Source organism: Trachurus japonicus, chromosome 15, assembly GCF_045865225.1.
Source record: "Trachurus japonicus isolate A0001 chromosome 15, Traja_1.0".
NCBI classification, from domain to species: domain Eukaryota; kingdom Metazoa; phylum Chordata; class Actinopteri; order Carangiformes; family Carangidae; genus Trachurus; species Trachurus japonicus.
Genome location: NC_140921.1, coordinates 7509856 through 7528320, shown reverse-complemented (window position 1 = coordinate 7528320; position 18465 = coordinate 7509856). Strand labels below are relative to the sequence as shown.

Genomic DNA, 18465 nt, shown 5'->3' with positions numbered 1-18465 from the left:
CGACGATGAGAAAGAGTTGTGCAAACAAATTATTCTCCAACTTTTGGAACAAATTGAAAGTTTTAAATGTCGATGAATTCATTTGAATCCTGAATAACTTTGGTAAATTAATGAGAAACCACAACAATGTCAGTTCATTTGTTGTGTTCAGCCCTGAAAAAGTTTCATTATTTAGTCTGTGACTGTGCAGGAGCTTCAGTTTGAGAGTTTAAAGGGTGACACTGCAATGTTTAACTCCAGGTGCATTATGGGAATTTAGCTTTAGCCATACACGGGACAATAAGTCAGACCCCAAGGTCTGTTTTTCATCTTTAATCATTCAATTTTCTAAAGTTCACTTTCACATTAAATGTTCGATTTATGACAGAACAATTTGAGTCCTTGATTCAAGCAAAAGCATTTTTTTTCCTGAGTCAAAGTGTTTTTGAAACTGATGCAGAGATAAGATTTAAAGGTTGATGTTATTCAACACAGTTTTTGTCAGACAGGGTTAAAGGTCGATCATCATCATGACTGCGATGGCTTATCCCTAATAAGGTCGATGCTGAGGGTGATGGTCAATCATCTTCACCTGCTCTGACACCATGAGACAATATGAAGCTCAGTTTTATCCCTGCAGACACACACAGACACACACACACACACACACACTCACAGGAACACACTGTGTTTATTCCAGACTTCAGTCTGTGTTGTTGCCAGAACTGAATGAGACAAAACAGCCACAGGAAACTGACTCAGTGCAAATGAAGCAGCAGTGAAATTTCACAGCAATTTATATTTCACTGGGGTTATTTCAAGGATCATACATTTGGAAAGCTTTCTACTGCCGACAAAAACTTAGCAGGCATGTTTGAACTCACCCAATGCGATGGGAATTGATTTTTAATTGGAGATGTTGAGATATGAATCAACAGCTGAACATCCAGAAGGATCAGAGTCAGGATGAGGGATCCAGCAGCAACGCAACACAACATCCATTCAATTACCAAGACGTTTCTCTCCTGTGGCCACTAGATGTCACCTAGCAACAAAATGCAACTATGGGCTTGTTTTTGTCCCATAACATACTCACACTATCCAGAAAAACAACTTTAATTCCTAGTTCTGATTTAATCACCTGACTTTAACACATTTTCTGGCTTCAAAGACGATGTTTGATAAAAAAATAGTTTTGTTTTGGCTAAAGTTGCAGGAAGAAAATGCCACAGCCCAATATGGGACTATTTTGAGTACGACCCCCCAGGAAGAAAGTGAATGTATCGTGGTGAAGACTGATGGGAATTGACTGAATTTGAAAGTTCATCTTCGCAGCTTTCATGGAGAAGCTTCTACAAATCAATGCGTTTCTCCTGATACCTAAAAAACTAAATAAAAACTAAACTAAAACTGCTAAATCGCTTGTTGAACTTACTAGAACTAAACTTCAAGTAAAAAAACAAACAAAAAAACTAAATAAAAATGAAAATATAATGAAAACTTTAACTATAGTAGCCGTGAAACCATCACCACACTCCTGATGGAGCAGTTTAAATCTTTTGTCCTGACGTTCGTGTGGATTCACGAGGACATAATGAGACTAAACTCGATTTGACAAATGCGTTTTGCTTCTTAAGTTCAGCTGCCACAGATAAAGAGATATCTCATAAAAGAGTAAGAGAAGATGAAACAATGTCACTTGAAGCATGGCGAGGTCCTGGGACAGTTCCTCGCCACACAGTCTGCACAGAGACGCTCAAACAAAGGCCACAGTAACAAAGCTGCTGCTGCCTCGTCCTTTGCACTTCCTCAGCAGCACCACTAGGTCTTTCTTTCTTTTCTTTTTTTTTTTTGAAACACAAAGGATTTCCCTCCAGACATGATTTCATGCTCTCACTGAGCTGTGCCACTGACAGCAGAACCATTTGTCGTCCTCTCCTTTTGTTTTTTTTTGCTGTTGCTGTTGTTGTGGTTGTTGTCGAGTTGTCACAATGCACTGTAAGTTGTTTAGCTCAACACCCGTCACCTGTCAGGCTCAGACGCTCGACGCACTCAAAGAATTGTGTCGTTTTCAACAGGGAATGCCAGAGTGGACTACGGCAAAAAAAAAAAAAAAAATCCTCTCAGTCGGCTGAAAATATGACTGCAAAGTTTGAAAACACTGCTCTCAGAAGGCAGACGTCAATCACTGCACAAGAAAACAGTCCAATTTACTCCTCCATGCTGCGAAGAGGGAAAGAGGGAGAGGCACCGCGAGGATCAATAAACCATTGGCCGCTGGAAAACACAACCCTCCACTTCAAACTCCTCTCCTCCTGTCGTCTCTCACCTCCTCTCCTCCTCTTTTTTTTAATTTCTGCACAAGAAAAATGAGGGAAGAATATGGAATCTGCTGATTTTCATATTTGCATCCAGGCTGCAGTCAGTTGTAGTGGGAAAGATGGCAGCAGCCATTTATATATATATAGGCTACATATAGCACTTAATAATTTAGTGATAAGAAAGAAAAGATCAATCAAAGTGGCTCCTGAACTTGCAGTGACACTGATATCCTTAGAAGACCCTCAAAGAGCTGAGCATGCTGAGGAGATCAACAGCGAGATAAATCCAATCACCGGCGAGAGCAGGTGATGCAGTATTCATGATTTAATTATTGTTCTTCCATTTTGTAAATCCAGATCAGCAGGGAAATTTACAGAACGAGTTTCAGCGTTTACAAATTCAAATATGGAGACCAGACAGTGCGTCTCCTCGTACTCATTTGTTTTACCAAGTATGTTTTGTGTTTTTTTGCAGCTGCTGGAGATGGCGGCGGTGGTGGCAGCCCGGGCTGTTGTTGGCTTTAAAACAATGTGTCTCTCCCTTCTCCTCCTGCAGGGCAACCTGATGATGACTTTTTCAATATTTAATCACCATCACAATGTTTTCCCCTGACCTTAAGCAAGTGCTTTCAGTTGCCTCCATAAAAATAAAACTTTGAAGAAAAAAAAAATGTTTCAGCTGCAAAAAAAAGTGCACAGAAGGAAAAGGCTGTTTGATATATTGTTATTGTATAATAAAATATTCAAAATATGAAAAACACTTAAAATAACATTAGTTTTTCTGTGGGTATGTTTTCAAAGCGGCTAAAACACATTGTGGCCCCATCGCTGCTGCTGATCTGAATCTACTGATAAACACTTAACACAGGCCGACGTCAGAGAACAGGAACTGAAACATTACGTTAACGTTTGGTTCAGACACAAAATCTACACAGAGAAAAATTCACTGTGATTAAAGGTGTAGAGAAATGGCCGTTTGTCCTGTTTGTCGCGCCGAGTTGTCACGAGCTGCAACACGAGTTTACCTGAGTAAGGAAAACAAATTTGATTGGTCGTTATCGAGCGGGCGGGATATTCAAAGCTTGGGGCGAGCCCGAGCTCCGTGTGTGTGTGTGTGTGTATCTCAGACGTTTGAATGACGGATGACAGATCCAATATCAGTGGCTGAATCGTTTGCAGGCTGACGTATAATCCGTGCGCCTGCATTATCCAATGCGAGAAAAAAAAATACACACTTTCATCCTGGATTTACTCAAAAATAGAATTTTGCACAAAGTTTAGCCTACATCGTCTGATAGATGAGTTATTACACTAATTTTATGACCCAGAGTGGGCTTAAATTGAATTTTCTTTTCTGTACACCTTTAAAAGAGAAAAAACAAAGATGTCCAGGAAAGCAGAAAAATTAAAATGAGCAGACAGAGCTGCAAATAACATCACTCCATTCAGCTGCGTTAAGGCTCTTTGTCTGACAGTATGAACTCTGAACTACTGTATATTTCAACAGTTTTTGCTCAATAGAGAAACACTACATCTACATCAAGTAGCAGTAGTAGTATACAGTACTTCCCAGAGCTGAGGATTCTTCAGAGATCTTTCAATAACAATTTACACACTCACATGTGTTTGTGTTCACAGAAAGCCAATCAGCTGCATCTTATTATAATAATGCTGCGTGCTTATTGGCTGGCTTCAATATGGTGTGGTTAATCTATAAAGTACTGAAGTTGATAACCTTCAACATCACATCCATGCACATGAGTCTCCCTCAGGAAGCCCACATGTGTGCACAACTTCATCAATAATCAATAATAATCTTCTCTTTAATCATGAATGTCTCTGTGCCACAGTCTGGAGTTTCCACAGTCCTTCTGTAGGTTTCTTGGCATCTGTGTAATAAATACATCTTCCTCTCAGCCGATAAGACTTGAACGGTTTGAACAGCGGCTGCTTGAGGTATCTGGTAAGCAAATGCTTTATCAAGCAAAGTGAATATTTGCCGTCAGAAATTATCTAGGAGAGGGCACTTGCAGAATATTAGTGCAGGGATTGAAAATGCACTCGTCGTTTTCCTCTGATCCATTTATGTTAGCACTTCACCGACCTCTGGGAGAACACTTCCACTCATTTCCAGCTCGATTTCCCCATTATTGTTTAAAACATAAGGTATTAATCTGTGTTATATTGGACAATGCTCTGTGGTTACATCTTTCTCTTTCCCCATGCGCCTTCACAGAGCATTTAAATAAATGAATGTTAAAATGTCTTGCAGCTGGTCATGTTCGAACGTTGCGAATTCTGCAGTCTGGACTCAAACTGAACATCTCCAAAATGTTGCAAAGGAAAAACATAAAGCTTTTCTTTGCAGCCTGTTCTAAATTAATTACCTCCAAAGGGCCAGTTCAGCAAAAAAAGATGTGCTAATGTGCTTTTCAAGTCATATTTTAACCAAGAGCTAACAATTACCAACAAAACCCTGATGAGGCAATAATGGGTGAAACATGTTGATGTGGGGAATGTGTTGCACTGACACTCCAGGCAGAACTTATTTTCCCCCGTGAGGGAAACGCAATTATTTTACAGTCACTACTTCATCTCTGTCCTCCCTGCACACACATGTTCTCCAGCACACACACACACATGTTGCAGTGGGTTAAAGCATGACATTCCCGTGGGCAGATGTGTAATGGCGGCCATGGTGGATGACATTCCCCCCAGAGGAACAGACTTGCACGCACAAACCCAGTCAGTCAGTCAGTCAGTCAGTCAGTCAGTCAGTCAGCCTGGGAGCCATGCTAACTGATATCAAAGGCTCGGTGTGGCAGGCTGCTTCTAGACCGCCTGGTTATCGATCGGGCCCTGGGAGCAGGAAGGAAGATCAGATGCACAGGGGCCAGAGAATAAAGGACACGGGGGGATTTCAAGGAGGAGGCTCGGTTGTAAAGGTCTGAGATGTAAGCAAGCAGTGAAACGCAGAGCAGAGACATTTACGCTCTCATCTGCTGGAGCTGGAGCTCTTTAGAGGAGCACCGCCTCAGGAAGATTTAGGAAACTTTGGATTGAACCAGGACAAAAGGTTTGTTGTAATAACACAAACACAAACACAAACACAAACACAAAGGAGGGAGCTGTAAGACATATTGTAAACTCTACACCTGCAGCAGCCGGGGTCAGCTGACCTGGTCTAGATGTAGGAAAGCTGTGACTCCCAGATTCAACCTCTCCTTTTTATAGGTATCATCATCATCATAAGAAAACATTATCTGGCTTATTAGTAGAGTTCAACACTTTGGCAAATTGGCCCATTGCCATAACCCCTAGGAGTAGGTTTGTTACCTTTAATTGTCGGTGCAAGCAATTTGTAGAACGGCGGAGCAGAGCCGCAAGCTGCTCAGAACTACGCTATAGAGGCTCATGGGATTTCTTGGTATCGCTCATCAAACTCATCAAATACATAATCCAACAACTCCAAAACGCTCTGGTGGACAAGTTGTGACCTGCACATTGCCTCCGTAGCGTAGCTCTGAGCAGCTCACGGCTAAAAATACTGTAGCTTGCACTAACAATTAAAGGTAACGAACCTACTCCTAAGACTATAGGGATCATGTCAATGGGCCAATTTGCCAAAATGTTGAACTATCCCTTTAACTGTGGGTTAAATTTGAGTTCAACTTTCTCCACGATGAGTCGTCTGCTCTGCCGTGTGGCCTAGCCGCCGTCACTCGCAGTGGATTTGATGAAGGGGCCCAGACTGTCATGATGAGTGGTCAGTTGAGGGAGACAAATGATTTTTCTATGTAATAAGTGGAGGTGTCATGTCTCCCTGTGACTGTGTGGTCATTTAATGGCCTGATGTGAGGAGCATCAGATGAGTTCAGACCGATTTAAGTTAATTGCATTTTATGAAACAGGCAACTTTGACTTTTTCCAGCGAATTTCTGCCTCATGAACATATGAACAACCATATGTGAAGAAAAAAAAAAGGACAGAGACTGTGGAGCTGGTTCTAGCAGCAGCAGCTGCTGTCTGGGCCTGTGGTGCAATAATTGAAATTGTGAACTTGATATTTAGATCATGCTCAGGCTCCACATTTGAAGCAGATGAGATTATTTATTTATTAGTTTGTTTAAAGCCTGGGCTGTGGCTTAATTGGCGGCACACACGGTGTAAAGCCATCTGATGGTGCACACCGAGACTCAGCTCAGGAACAAACCATCCAAAAGGTGTTGGAAACAAAGAGAAAGTCACACGCGGAGCCTCAGATGGTTCTGTTGCTCTAACAGATGTTGTTTCATCCAGGGAATCGTTCACATCCTCTCCCCTGCACAACACATGGAAAATATCACTCCTGACAATTTGCACTGCAGCAAATTGTATACGCTATGAACTGTATCTACGGTGGCCTTGAGGGCTCAACACAACAGGAAACACAAGCAAACAGAAAAAAAAAAAAACTATGTGTGCTGCAAACACTCACAACTTACAATTTAACAGAAAAAAATAAAATGCTTGTACTTTTAATTTGAAAGGTCATGAAGCCTTGAACAGCAACAACGACAACAACAACATCACAGTTTGTATCTCCTGAGGAGTCGGCTTCACAAAGTTGTTTCACACAGTTTCATAAACAGTAGACACCTCACCCCCCAGGCTAACTTAGGGCTAATACCAATGTTGCTATGGTAACATGGCAATAAATGACACCATCACTGGCCGGTGTCACCTAACAACAGGGAAATAGCTCATAATGGTTTGCTGAGCAGTGAGAGGTTTTAGAGACCAGAACCATTAAAATTTCCTTTTAATTGTTTTAGTTGTTGCCGTTTTAGGAAGAATTCAACACTTACGGTAAAATTATCTTTTTTTCTTGGGCAAGTCTTAATTTACCCATGATTCATTGCACCACAGTCTGAGTGACTACAGTTTATACTGTTTATACTGTCCACTATATAAGTTCAGTGGTGTCTCGTAAGGATTTGAGTCATGTACTATAGATATTTGATTGTTTTTTGAAGGAATTGCCCCCAAAGGTTAGCGTTTTTGCTATCGCGGGCGCCAGGTAGCCATGGTGTAACTCCGGTTTACACTGGTTGACCATCAGGAAAACAATTTAGGGGTCAAAAATGGCCGGAATTCTCCTTTAAGATGATCAAGAACTAAACTGCTTCATGCAACAGATGAAATTAGACTCAGTCTTTGTGAAATCGACACCTGGAAATGCATCTGTTGTCATCTGTTCCTGCATTTGCTTTTGTTTTCCTCATAGTGCATTGGTCTCTCTGGGCCACCGTACTGTACACACCTCTAAAAAAAAAAGCCCACAGCTTCTTCTCAGACCGAGTAGAGACAGTCGAGTTAAATATTTGAACTCAGTTGTTTAGATTCTGAGTCAAATCGCTTCAGTAAACTCATTGATCTAGCAGCAGATTCACTTTTCTCTTCATGAACTTACTGTGACAGCGAGACGAGACTGATCAGAAAACCACTTTCTCTAGATTAAACTGGCATGAAATTTAATGCACAGAAACAGCTCACTTAGACCCACTGGCCTGGATTTTACCTCTCAGGCACAACAACAGACGAGCGCTGCTTGGTGGGGGCTTTTATATTTGGAAACCTGATGTCAACATGGCTGCTAACGCCATCACTCTGCAAGAAAAATCCTATACGGTCAATGTGTGCGTGAGAGATTTACACTGCTGCTTCTTCCTGGTCCTGCTGGTCCCTAATAAGAAATCTTGTGATGGGTAGAAAGAGGCAAAACCACTTTCTCTGCCCTGCCTCCCCCGTTCCACTTGTTATGAAAGCCTATTGATCGGAGAAGAGATTCCACACACGTACAATAAAACATAGAAATTTCACAGTGAAATTCGCATGGAGGATCAGACTGTGAGACCTGAGCCGCCTGCTGATGAAGCAGAGAGAGAAACGTGTGGAGCTCCTCTCCTTCCTCCTCGTGAAGGATGGCGCCGTGTTTCCTTGGCGAGCAGAGATAGAGAGAGCGAACCCCGCAGCGTCGTTCCTTCCGTAGCATTTAAAGAATCCTACAAGCTTTTATCACGGCTGCCAGTTAGATACTTCTGGGTCAATTCGCTCAGTTTGGGAGCCTCACTAATCAAAAAAGGACTTTTTTTTCCACTCAGCAAACAATCCCTCAATGAAATAAAGGTCACAAACACGTTCTTTCTTCATTTCTTTGTTTTCTTCCTGGGCTTTTCCTTTCTTTCGTTTTCTCACTTAGTTGTTTTCTGTTAGTCGCTCATCTCTTGCAACGACAAGGTCACCTGCATCTTCTTTTGTTTTGTTTTTTCTTTCTCGGCAGAGCAAGAGACTAAAACATGCAGCTACTCCACCCATATCGTCGTACCGCACAAACACAGCACCACACAACTGAGAAAACTCCCTACGCTCTAGATATGACCCCATACAGTACCAGTAGTGGCAGAAGGAATATACCCTATACCTTTATTGTCATGGTTACAACAATAAACACTGAGTAATGGCGATAGAAAGATGGTGGGTAAGAGATGAGAGCGGTGGTGAAACCTCTCCATCTACCTCCAGCTCCTCCTAATGTGGATCTTTGTCTCTATAACCTGCCTCTCCTGACTTCCTTACGGTGGCTGAGGGAAACATTAGAGCGATGCTGCAGTCAGTGTAACCTGCATCACTGAGTCAGTCCATACAGTTTACCACAACATTTTGCATCAAGCACAACATTTACCATCATCCTGTATTCAACAGTAACGTGTGCAAGCGCCGGTCTGCAGTAAAGAAGCAGAATGATTAATCCTGCAGACATGTTTAAAACTCACTGATTAATATGTTGTTTACATGGTTTTCTGATGTAAAAAGGTGAAAGTTAAAATAAGAATTCTGGCCATTTTTGACCCCTAAATCATTCTCCTGATGGTCACCCAGTGTTGGGGGGAGCAAAAAATGCGACTAAAATTGATGCAGGCAAACCAGAGTTACACCATGGCTAGACGGCGCTAGCGATAACAACAACGTTTAAGTATGGGGGCAATTCTTTCAACCACAACAAACACTCAAAAAACAATCAAATATCTATGGTACATGACTCAGATCCATACGAGATACCACTTTTTCCTTGTTGTGATGATTTCTTTACAAAATAAACGGTCAAGCAGTGCAGTGGTAATGTCAAGACCGTTTGTAAAGAAATCATCACAACAAGGAAAAAGTGTTTGTTTCTGTGGCGGGGAGAGCAGGTGCTCTGCGATCGGATAGTAATGTCTTTCCAGGATGTTTTAGAGTTCAGCTATCTGAGGTGAGTGATGCAAAAACACAAGTTTATACTGTTTATATTGTACACTATATGAGTTCAGTGGTGTCTCGTAAGGATTTGAGTCATGTACCATAGATTTGATTGTTTTTTTGAGTGTTTGTTGTGGTTGAAAGAATTGCCCCCATAGGTTAGCATTGTCACTATCCCTAGTGCCGGGTAGCCATGGTGTAACTCCGATTTGCCTGCATCAATTTTAGCCGCGTTTTTTGCTCCCCCCAACAATGGGTGACCATCAGGAAAATGATGTAGGGGTCAAAAATGGCCAGAATTCTCCTTTAATTTGGTTGTGCTGCAACTCTCAGTCTGACAAGGTTTTCAGTTTATTTGGCTCCGCCCTCGTCCATGCAAGTCAGTGGGATTGGTTTCTATGACATATGAAACCTGTCTGAGGCTCACCGGTTCACTCCAGCTCCATGGAGAAAATATATTATTACACTCTTCAACTGGTTAAAGACTTTTTTTCAAAGTGTCTTCATGAATCAGGTCTTAATAAATCCTGCACTGAATTGAATTAAAAAGCCAATCAAATCAAGTTTCAAGACCATTTATCTAAAATTACTTCATTCCATTACTCATTGTCAGAAACACAGAGCGTATTATTGTTATTATTAACAGACTCGATGTTCATCCAAAGTGTTTTTTTGTTTTTTTTTAGGCAGAGTTGAAGCTGCAGTGTCACAGACAGAGGAGGATGGAGGGTGGAGGTGGTGGTGGTGGTGGTGGTGAGGATATTATTGCACAGCATGATCCAATAAAGATAACAACACACCTCAGCCTCTTTTTTCTCTCTGTCTACAGCTGTCCAATAAATATCCACCAAATCACCTTCATTGATACCAAAGCTGTGTTGAGATAAGAGCAGCAGCCTGTGATGTGCAGCCTTAAATCACTCGGGAAGCCTCCTCTGCTGATTCTTTTGGCCGAGTTTAATTTGTTTAATGTGGCCGCCAAATCCAGAAATAGATGAAAAGCTGGAGCGTATATGAATTCAAGGAATAATTTGCGAGCTGTAAGAAGGGGGAAAAAAAAAAAAAGTCCTGACATTTTATCCAAAATTGTTCTGCCAGAAAATGTAACAGAAGTGCGAATGAGTGGAGTGGCAGGGAGGCGGCCGGTCCAGTAAAAGATCTTTGTTCTTACACCGTGCTGAGAGACGTGTCTCTGCCGTCCAACTCTATATTCGGATCAATGGGAGACAGACAGTGCGGACGAGCTGGTCAATAGAGCGGGGGATGGGTGGACGAGGAAAGAAAAGCGAAAAGGGAGCGATGGGGTTGGAAGGGTTAGGGAAAGAAGATGAGAAACAGGAGGTGGAATTTACGGGAATGATCCCATTGGATCCCTCAATCCAACGTTGTGTGTTTTCTCAGCTGAGAGAGAGAGAAAGGGAGTGTGTGTGTGTGTGTGTTTCAATCTGTCTGTGTGGACTCTGGGGTGTTGCACAGAGGCAGCAGAGCTAAACCATGGCAGCCACTGCATTGCAGATAGTTGGCCCGGCGTGGCATGGCACAGATAGATGTGTGTGAACAGGCCGCCGCGCTCCGACTGTACAGACAAACAAAAGCAAAATGGCAGCGTGTCAAGATAGCTCCGCGGTCAACAACGGGCTAATCGTGGAAATCTGATACTACACCCCCCCCCCTCCCCCCACCTCTACTCCCACCACCCCCACCCCACTCCTCACCGTCTCCTCACACTACAGACACAAACACACAGGAACACACTCCAGTGGCTCGTTTTTAAAACACACCTGCTGTCCTCCTGGGTCAAGGAAGGAAGGACGAAAGGACAAAGGGAAAGAAGGAAGGAAGGATAAAGGGATAGAAAGAAGGAAGGAAGGACGAAGGGAAAAAAGGAAGGGAAAAAGGAAGGAAAGATAGATGGAGGGAGGGAACAGATTGGGTCAAAAAAGAAGGAAGAAATACACAAGAAGGAAAGGAAGGGAGGGAGGCAAAAAAGAAGAAAGGAAAAAGGCAAGGAAAGAAAGATGGAGGGAGGGAACAGACCAGGTCAACTGGATCAAAAGAGGAAGGAAGAAGAAGTAAGGACGGAAGGAAGGAAGGAAAGAAGCAAGGGAAAAAGCATTGTGGAAAGAAGGAAGGGAGAAAGGAAGGAAAGAAGGAAGGATGGAGGAAGTGAACAGATTGGGTCACTTTGACCCAGAAGGACAGGAAGGATAAAGGGATAGAAGGAAGGAAGGAAGGACGAAGGGAAAGAAAGAAGGAAGGAAGGCAGGAAGGACAAAGGTAAAGAGGGTAAAGAAGGTAAAGAAGGAAGGAAGGAAGGAAGGAAGGAAGGAAGGAAGGAAGGAAGGAAGGAAGGAAGGAAGGAAGGACAAAGGGAACGATGGGAGGAAAGAAGGAAGGGAAAAAGGAAGGAAAGATAGATGGAGGGAGGGAACAGATTGGGTCAAAAAAGAAGGAAGAAGTACAGACGAAGGGAAGGAAGGGAGGGAGGCAAAAAGGATTGTAGAAAGAAGGAAGGAAAGAAAGATGGAGGGAGGGAACAGACCAGGTCAACTGGATCAAAAGAGGAAGGAAGAAGAAGTAAGGACGAAGGGAAGGAAGGAAGGAAGGAAGGAAGGAAGGAAGGAAGGAAGGAAGGAAGGAAGGAAGGGGAAAAGGGATTGTGGAAAGAAGGAAGGATGGAGGAAGTGGAGAGGAGGGTTAAAACACACCTGCTTGTTGCTGATAGGCCCACTACCACTGGTGATCTGTCTGTGTGTCATTCAGGCCCAGAAACACACACACATACATGTCCGGGGCTCAGATCGTATATGCGCGGGACACCTCCAGGGTTTCGCCAAATAAATAGCGCTAAGTATCAGGCCTGGTCCCGTCCCCCGGCCATCTGGCTCCATAGTGGAGAAATTCATTACTCTCCAGGTGATAGCTGCAGCACACTTTTCTCTGGATTGGCTTTGTGTCCCTGCAGGCTGCATCCTGACACTGGAGATTAGAATCACAACCCGGCTGCTCATGTGAATGTGAATGGTGCTGCCACAGCTGCTGCTCATGCTGATACACACCTCTGCTGCCTTTATTATCACCACCATTACTAATGCTGCAACTCACAGTCACTACTCACTACTACTACCATGACTAAGTGACTACTTTTGTCTCGGGTTGTATGCATCTGCATCTAACAGTAAATCAGAACCTTTCTGAATCCTTAATCAAAGCTCTTTTAAATAATAAAAGTTGATATTTAAAGCAGATATCAGTGGAATGTTTTTGTTAATATAAGTCCTAAATAGTCCTATTTTCCGTCAGCAATCACTTACATGAAGTATTTCAGCCTAAACACGAGTCTCTCCGTCACTCTGCTCTGCTGTAACCCGAGGAGAACATTTTCCTTGTGGGATACAAGTGTTATCCAATGAGGGGAGAGAACGGCATGAAGGGCTGTGTGTGCAGCCAAGGGATGCGCGTGAATGTGGTGACGTAGCACGAGGACCAATTGATGCCTGACAAGGGCGGGGGCTGCTAATTCATGGTGCGTTCAAGGAAACTCGTACTTTGTGTTTTTCCTTCCTGTGAAGTCATACCAGTTCGATCTGGTACGAGTTCACGGGTCGGAAGTTACGAGTGGCCGTTATAGGGAACTTTCACAGACAACAGGACGGTAAAAACACGAGCTACGGGTTACCTGGAACGCTACCAAGTCGTAGTTGTGACTTGAAGCTGTAACTTACGGTTTCAAAAGCCTGCCTTGAACACAGCATTAGCCGAAACGGCCGTGCCGCTGTTATCTGCTTTAACATCCTGAGTGCTTCTAATTTTACATTTTACAGTTTGTATCGATTAGATCACATCTCTCATGGTGTCTTCAGACCTGGACCAGTTGTTCCGAAGCAGGAACTGTTTAACTCAGTGTTTTTCAACCTTGGGGTCGAGACCTCACGTGGGGTCGCCTGGAATCCAAATGGGGTCGCCTGAAATGTCTATGAAAATGTTGATATTTTTAAAAACTAATTGTCATTCTTTTTAAAATTATGATTAAAAACACCACACACAATCTTAAACAACAGTATTCTTTACTTTCACTTTCTCGAATATAAATCGAGTTCAAATAAAATGCAGCATATGAACATTTCTGAGCTGGAGCATCTTGATTGACGGCCGTGATCGCGTGACTGCTTGTGATCACGTGGTCGCCAGAAATTTGTGATGTCAAAATGGGGTCAGGAGCCAAAAAAAGGTTGGGAACCACTGGTTTAACTGTTTAAGATCTGTTCGTTTGGCCACAGGTGACCAAAGCAATCGCGCTTGGGTGTGGGATAAAACAAGGCAAGAAGAAGGGATTGTGTCATATCGGTTCACGTCCATTCAAGACCTGAACGGTTCATTCGCAGTGAGAGCGTCACTGACTAAGCAACCGACACAACATGCAACTGGATACGCTGATTTTGTCTGGGTTCGGGAAGAAAATCGGGGTCGGTTCCGGGCTTTAGCCGACGGTCATGCAGAGTTTTAATGTTCAGGCCCGTTGAGACCTCATGGTTTTTGTTTGTCCCAGGTAACATACATCTCCTCCTCCTTATGGAGAGATTTCTGACCAATGAGAGAACAGCTGGTTCGCACATTGCATTTGTTGGGACTGTAACTGTACCATGTGAACACAAAGACCCAAATCAAAAATGCAACAACTGCATAGTTTCCGCCTCTGAATCAGAGCAAAGCAAACGAGCCACAGGTCTGAATACACCCTCAGACATCAGTAGCTACTGGTGCATGAGGCAATAAGAACCAATGTGGACACTGGATTTCTTCCTTCAGACTTTGCAGGCAAACTGCAAACTGTCTGGGTTTAATTTAGAAATGATGTCCTTGTTTTCGTTGATCCACGAGAGAAAAATAATATTTGTGTCAGTTTTTGAGGCCATTTTGAATAATACAAGTTATTTACGGCTATACAGTAAAATGTTGAGCCCATAGTACATATTTGTCACAAGTGTTTGGACCATATTTGAGGGATTATTGCGTATTGATATTAACATCTCAGTGTCTGCATTGGTCCTACAAAAAAAGAAAAATCCCACATCATCTTTTCATCGTCTTCATCACTTTTACAACAACTGATTTTGATGTAATCTGAGTAAAAATGCATGAACTTTACTGGTATAACACTGTGAGGTATTGATTAATTTCACACCTTTTTTCCTTCTGAGTATTTGTTACAGGATGTTGAGTCTCATCACTCCAGGAGACAGAAGCCTCACACACAGAGCTGGATTACAGGGATTGTATTCAGGTCAAGTGACTTTCAGAAACACTCGATTCTGCAGATGAAGACACTTCTATTTTCTCACTCTTTGCTCTCCTGTGCATGACAACTCAACCAGCTACCTACTGCACTCAAACTAATTTATCCATTTTAATTTTAGCCATTACACAAGACAGGTTCTTCACCGGCTCCATCTCCCTAAAAAAAAAAAAAACCCTGCAGAGAGGTTAATATCTACTCTACAGTATGTGTCTTTCTGTGTGACGTGCACTTTTATGGCTCAACCAGAAATAACCCAATGGTCGGTACAGTAACTGTAACTCTCTCCGTGTCTCTGCACATCAGCAGACATCACAGGTAATTGTCCCTGTGTAAAATCCAGGTAAATCTAATGTCCATAAAAATGACAGAACTTAATCCCAAAAGCGGGAGCGGCGACGTAGCCTGTGTTTGCGGCGCTCCATCACTATATTTTTCTACCAGCTCAGTCACATTATAGCGATATATCTCTTCATCATGTCACCCAGGTGTAGAAGATGCTGTACATGTACCTGTAATGAGACTATCTATATGCTGGCACAGCCCATACCTCTGTTGTATCTGGCACCTTAATCTCAATAATGTTTACATTTATTTAGTTGAAGCCTTTATATCCAGTGCGCAGCCACATTTTACTCTCCGGGCCGTGCCGCCAGGTGGTATAAAATACTCAGAGGTTGGAAACAGCAGCTCCTCCGTCACCGTCACCCCTGTTCAGAGGCGTAATCGTTGCAATTACATTCTCTGGCTGTATATGATAATACTAATTGACCTGTGTGTCAATGCACAGGTCAATTCCAGGTACGTAGTGCAGTTGTTATAAGTGCTCTGTACATAAATGCAACCCTACTTTGCTTCCATGGCAACAGCAGATAACGGTGCCCCACTTATTGAAAGTTACTGTTCTCTTGGTTAAATTGTGATAGTCATAGAAAATATATCTTTCAGATGGTTTTCTGTTCAAATGGCAGCAACGTTTTACTACAGGTCAGTGTCAGCCAATCAGAAGAGAGAGGAGGTTATAAGCCCACTCTTCTGATTGGCTGACAGTTTATTGAGTGATCAAGTAAAAACAAAACAGCAGGGTAGGTGAACCAATTTGCAAGTTTGGATGGGGGGTCCATGTGGGCGTGGCTTTGGGTATGGCAGTGACTGCTTCATTGTGACATCACAAAGTTATAGGAAATCCGAACAGCTGTTTTTTTAAGGCTCAGTTTCTACAGGCTTTGAGACTTTCTCAGTATTATTATAGAACCTAGAGCTGCTTTCTAATAAAATAAAGCAAAGAAATCTCACTTTGGCAACTTTCCCAATCTGATTAAAAGTCCAATATTGTACTATAAAGTATTATTTCAGATCTTAACTTTTTGACCTTTGTTACTGTAAAAACCAATGAATTTGTTGGAGTCTCAGGAAAATTATGCAGAGAGCCACTATATAATCTCACAATCTGAGGCCTCATTACTGAACTTGCAGGGAGATTTAATAGGATCTTTTATCAAATTGTATTTCAGAACCACCAGTTTTCGAAATTCAACTCATTTGATTTCATTGGACACTGAAGCCAAGTTGACAAAATGAACAGATTATTGCTCCACAGAGAGACTCTCTCTCTCTCTCTCTCATGAGGATTTAAACAGATTATTGATCTGATGGGAATGCAACATATACAGAAAGACACAGAGGAGCATTCAGAGTGTTAATTCACTGTAGGGTTGTGTTTTGCACTACATCAGCAACTATGATCCCAATGGTTCCCTTTGAGTAAACCACTTAACCTGTAATTGCTGCAGTGGAGGAACAATGGAGAGCTGAGGTTACGCCGGGCGGGTGGAGGTTGAGAGTCGGCCTGAAGCTGAAAGGAGCAGCTTTGCTCAGCAAACGCTTTTCTTAAAGGTCGTCAAGACTCTTCTTTCAACAACAACAAGCTTTTTTCGAGTAAAATAAACTTCTTATCTGCCCTTCACATGAGCGTTGCTATTTGGCTCTGCTGTACAGCTACTTTGTGGGGTTCAATTTGTACCTAAGCTGCAAGATAGTCGCCTCCCTGGAGATGAAGACATGGACGTGTCTACCTCCCAAACAAAGCTCGCACTTTATGCTCTTAGCGCAAAAGCAAACACATTTTCATTTTTATTCTGACAATCTTTCTACTTATCAAGGTTTCCTCAAGCTCATTCGACACATACCTAAATAAAGTGATGCCAGTGGCCCGCCATATTCCTGAATACGGCTCTAAACTACGACAACACAATGGAACATCTGTAAATAACTGTAGTACAGCGGCTCGACACGCCGGGGCTCTCAAAGACAACAATAGGCGTGTTTTCTGCAGAGACAAGTTTTTCAAGATGTTTTAAATCTGTAATCCACAAACAGCAAGACACAGATTTATGGGCGCTCTGCCACATCTGTACCCACACACACACACACTCACACACTCACAGCCACAGTGTGATCAGTTTGTCGGCCCCCACCACCCCGCTTTACATGGAATGCAGAGTGAGTTTCTTAATTAAGTCGAGAAGAAGCTATTACTTTTGGGACAGACTCGATTGTCCTCGCTCTGTGGCACCAATGGCTCTGGGCTTCTAATCACATCATACAAAGAGAGAGAGAGAGAGAGAGAGAGAGGAAGCTCTACTGCCAGGCTGACAACAATTAGCCTTCTCTTTTGGTCTCTTCTTACAATGGCTGTGGTCCTTTGAGAAGAGCCATGTGTGTGGATGGTCTTTAATATGACCTCATGTGACCTGCAGTGTGTTTGTTCATGCTACTGCATCGGTGGCCAACGTTGCACTGCAGAGCACACAACACAACACATGAGGCGTTGAAGCAGTTCACTCTGAAAAAACAATTGCTTGTAAAAAATTTTTATTTTTTATTTTTTTTGGTTTGTTTCATTTTTAATGCCATGTTTCTCTTCATGGTTTTAAACATTTGAGTGATTGCTGTCATATTGTATTTTTCTTTTCATCACGATTGTTCAGAAGACGTCCACAACAACTCAACAATCACACAAAGTTGACATATTGCTGCCTCGGAGTTGTTATTGCGAACATGTTAGCGCACAGTTAGCTACTTAAACATCCAGCGGAACGTTAGCGTTCCTTTGAAGCCGCTCTCTTTGATGTGCGACCGATGTTAACTCCACTTTTAGCTCTGTTTTTGGTTTTCTTCTTCTTTTGTTCTTTAAGATCTGAGACCTTTTTTTTTCTTATACGCCTTTCTCTCTGATTTTCATCATAAATGTGTTTAAATCTGTGTTAGTGAGTCTTTCTCCTTTGTCAAGTTGATCCCTCCACCTGACAGGTGTGGCATGATTAGACAAGATGCGGTGTGCCTCAGGCTGCTCACAATAAAAGGCTAGCAGTGGGCTTTTATTTTGAAAAGCATGCAGGTATGTAGCTGTAGTTGTAGGTGGCTACAGGTGTGCGTTTGTTTCAGACTAAGTCTTAAACATTTGTTGTTTGTGCAGGATCTATTGAGTGGTCGTTGGTTCGTTTACACTTCAGATAGAAAATTTCGATACCTGAGGTGAACATTTACTTTACAATCATTGTCTGAACTTTACCCTGAACTGCTAACACA

At 42.5% G+C, this 18465-nt stretch overlaps 1 protein-coding gene across 1 annotated transcript in view; it reads right to left on the bottom strand.

Moving 5' to 3' along the window:
- nrg3a (neuregulin 3a) overlaps positions 1-18465 on the bottom strand; it is a 399759-nt gene that overhangs the window by 158986 nt on the left and 222308 nt on the right. The window lies entirely within an intron of this gene.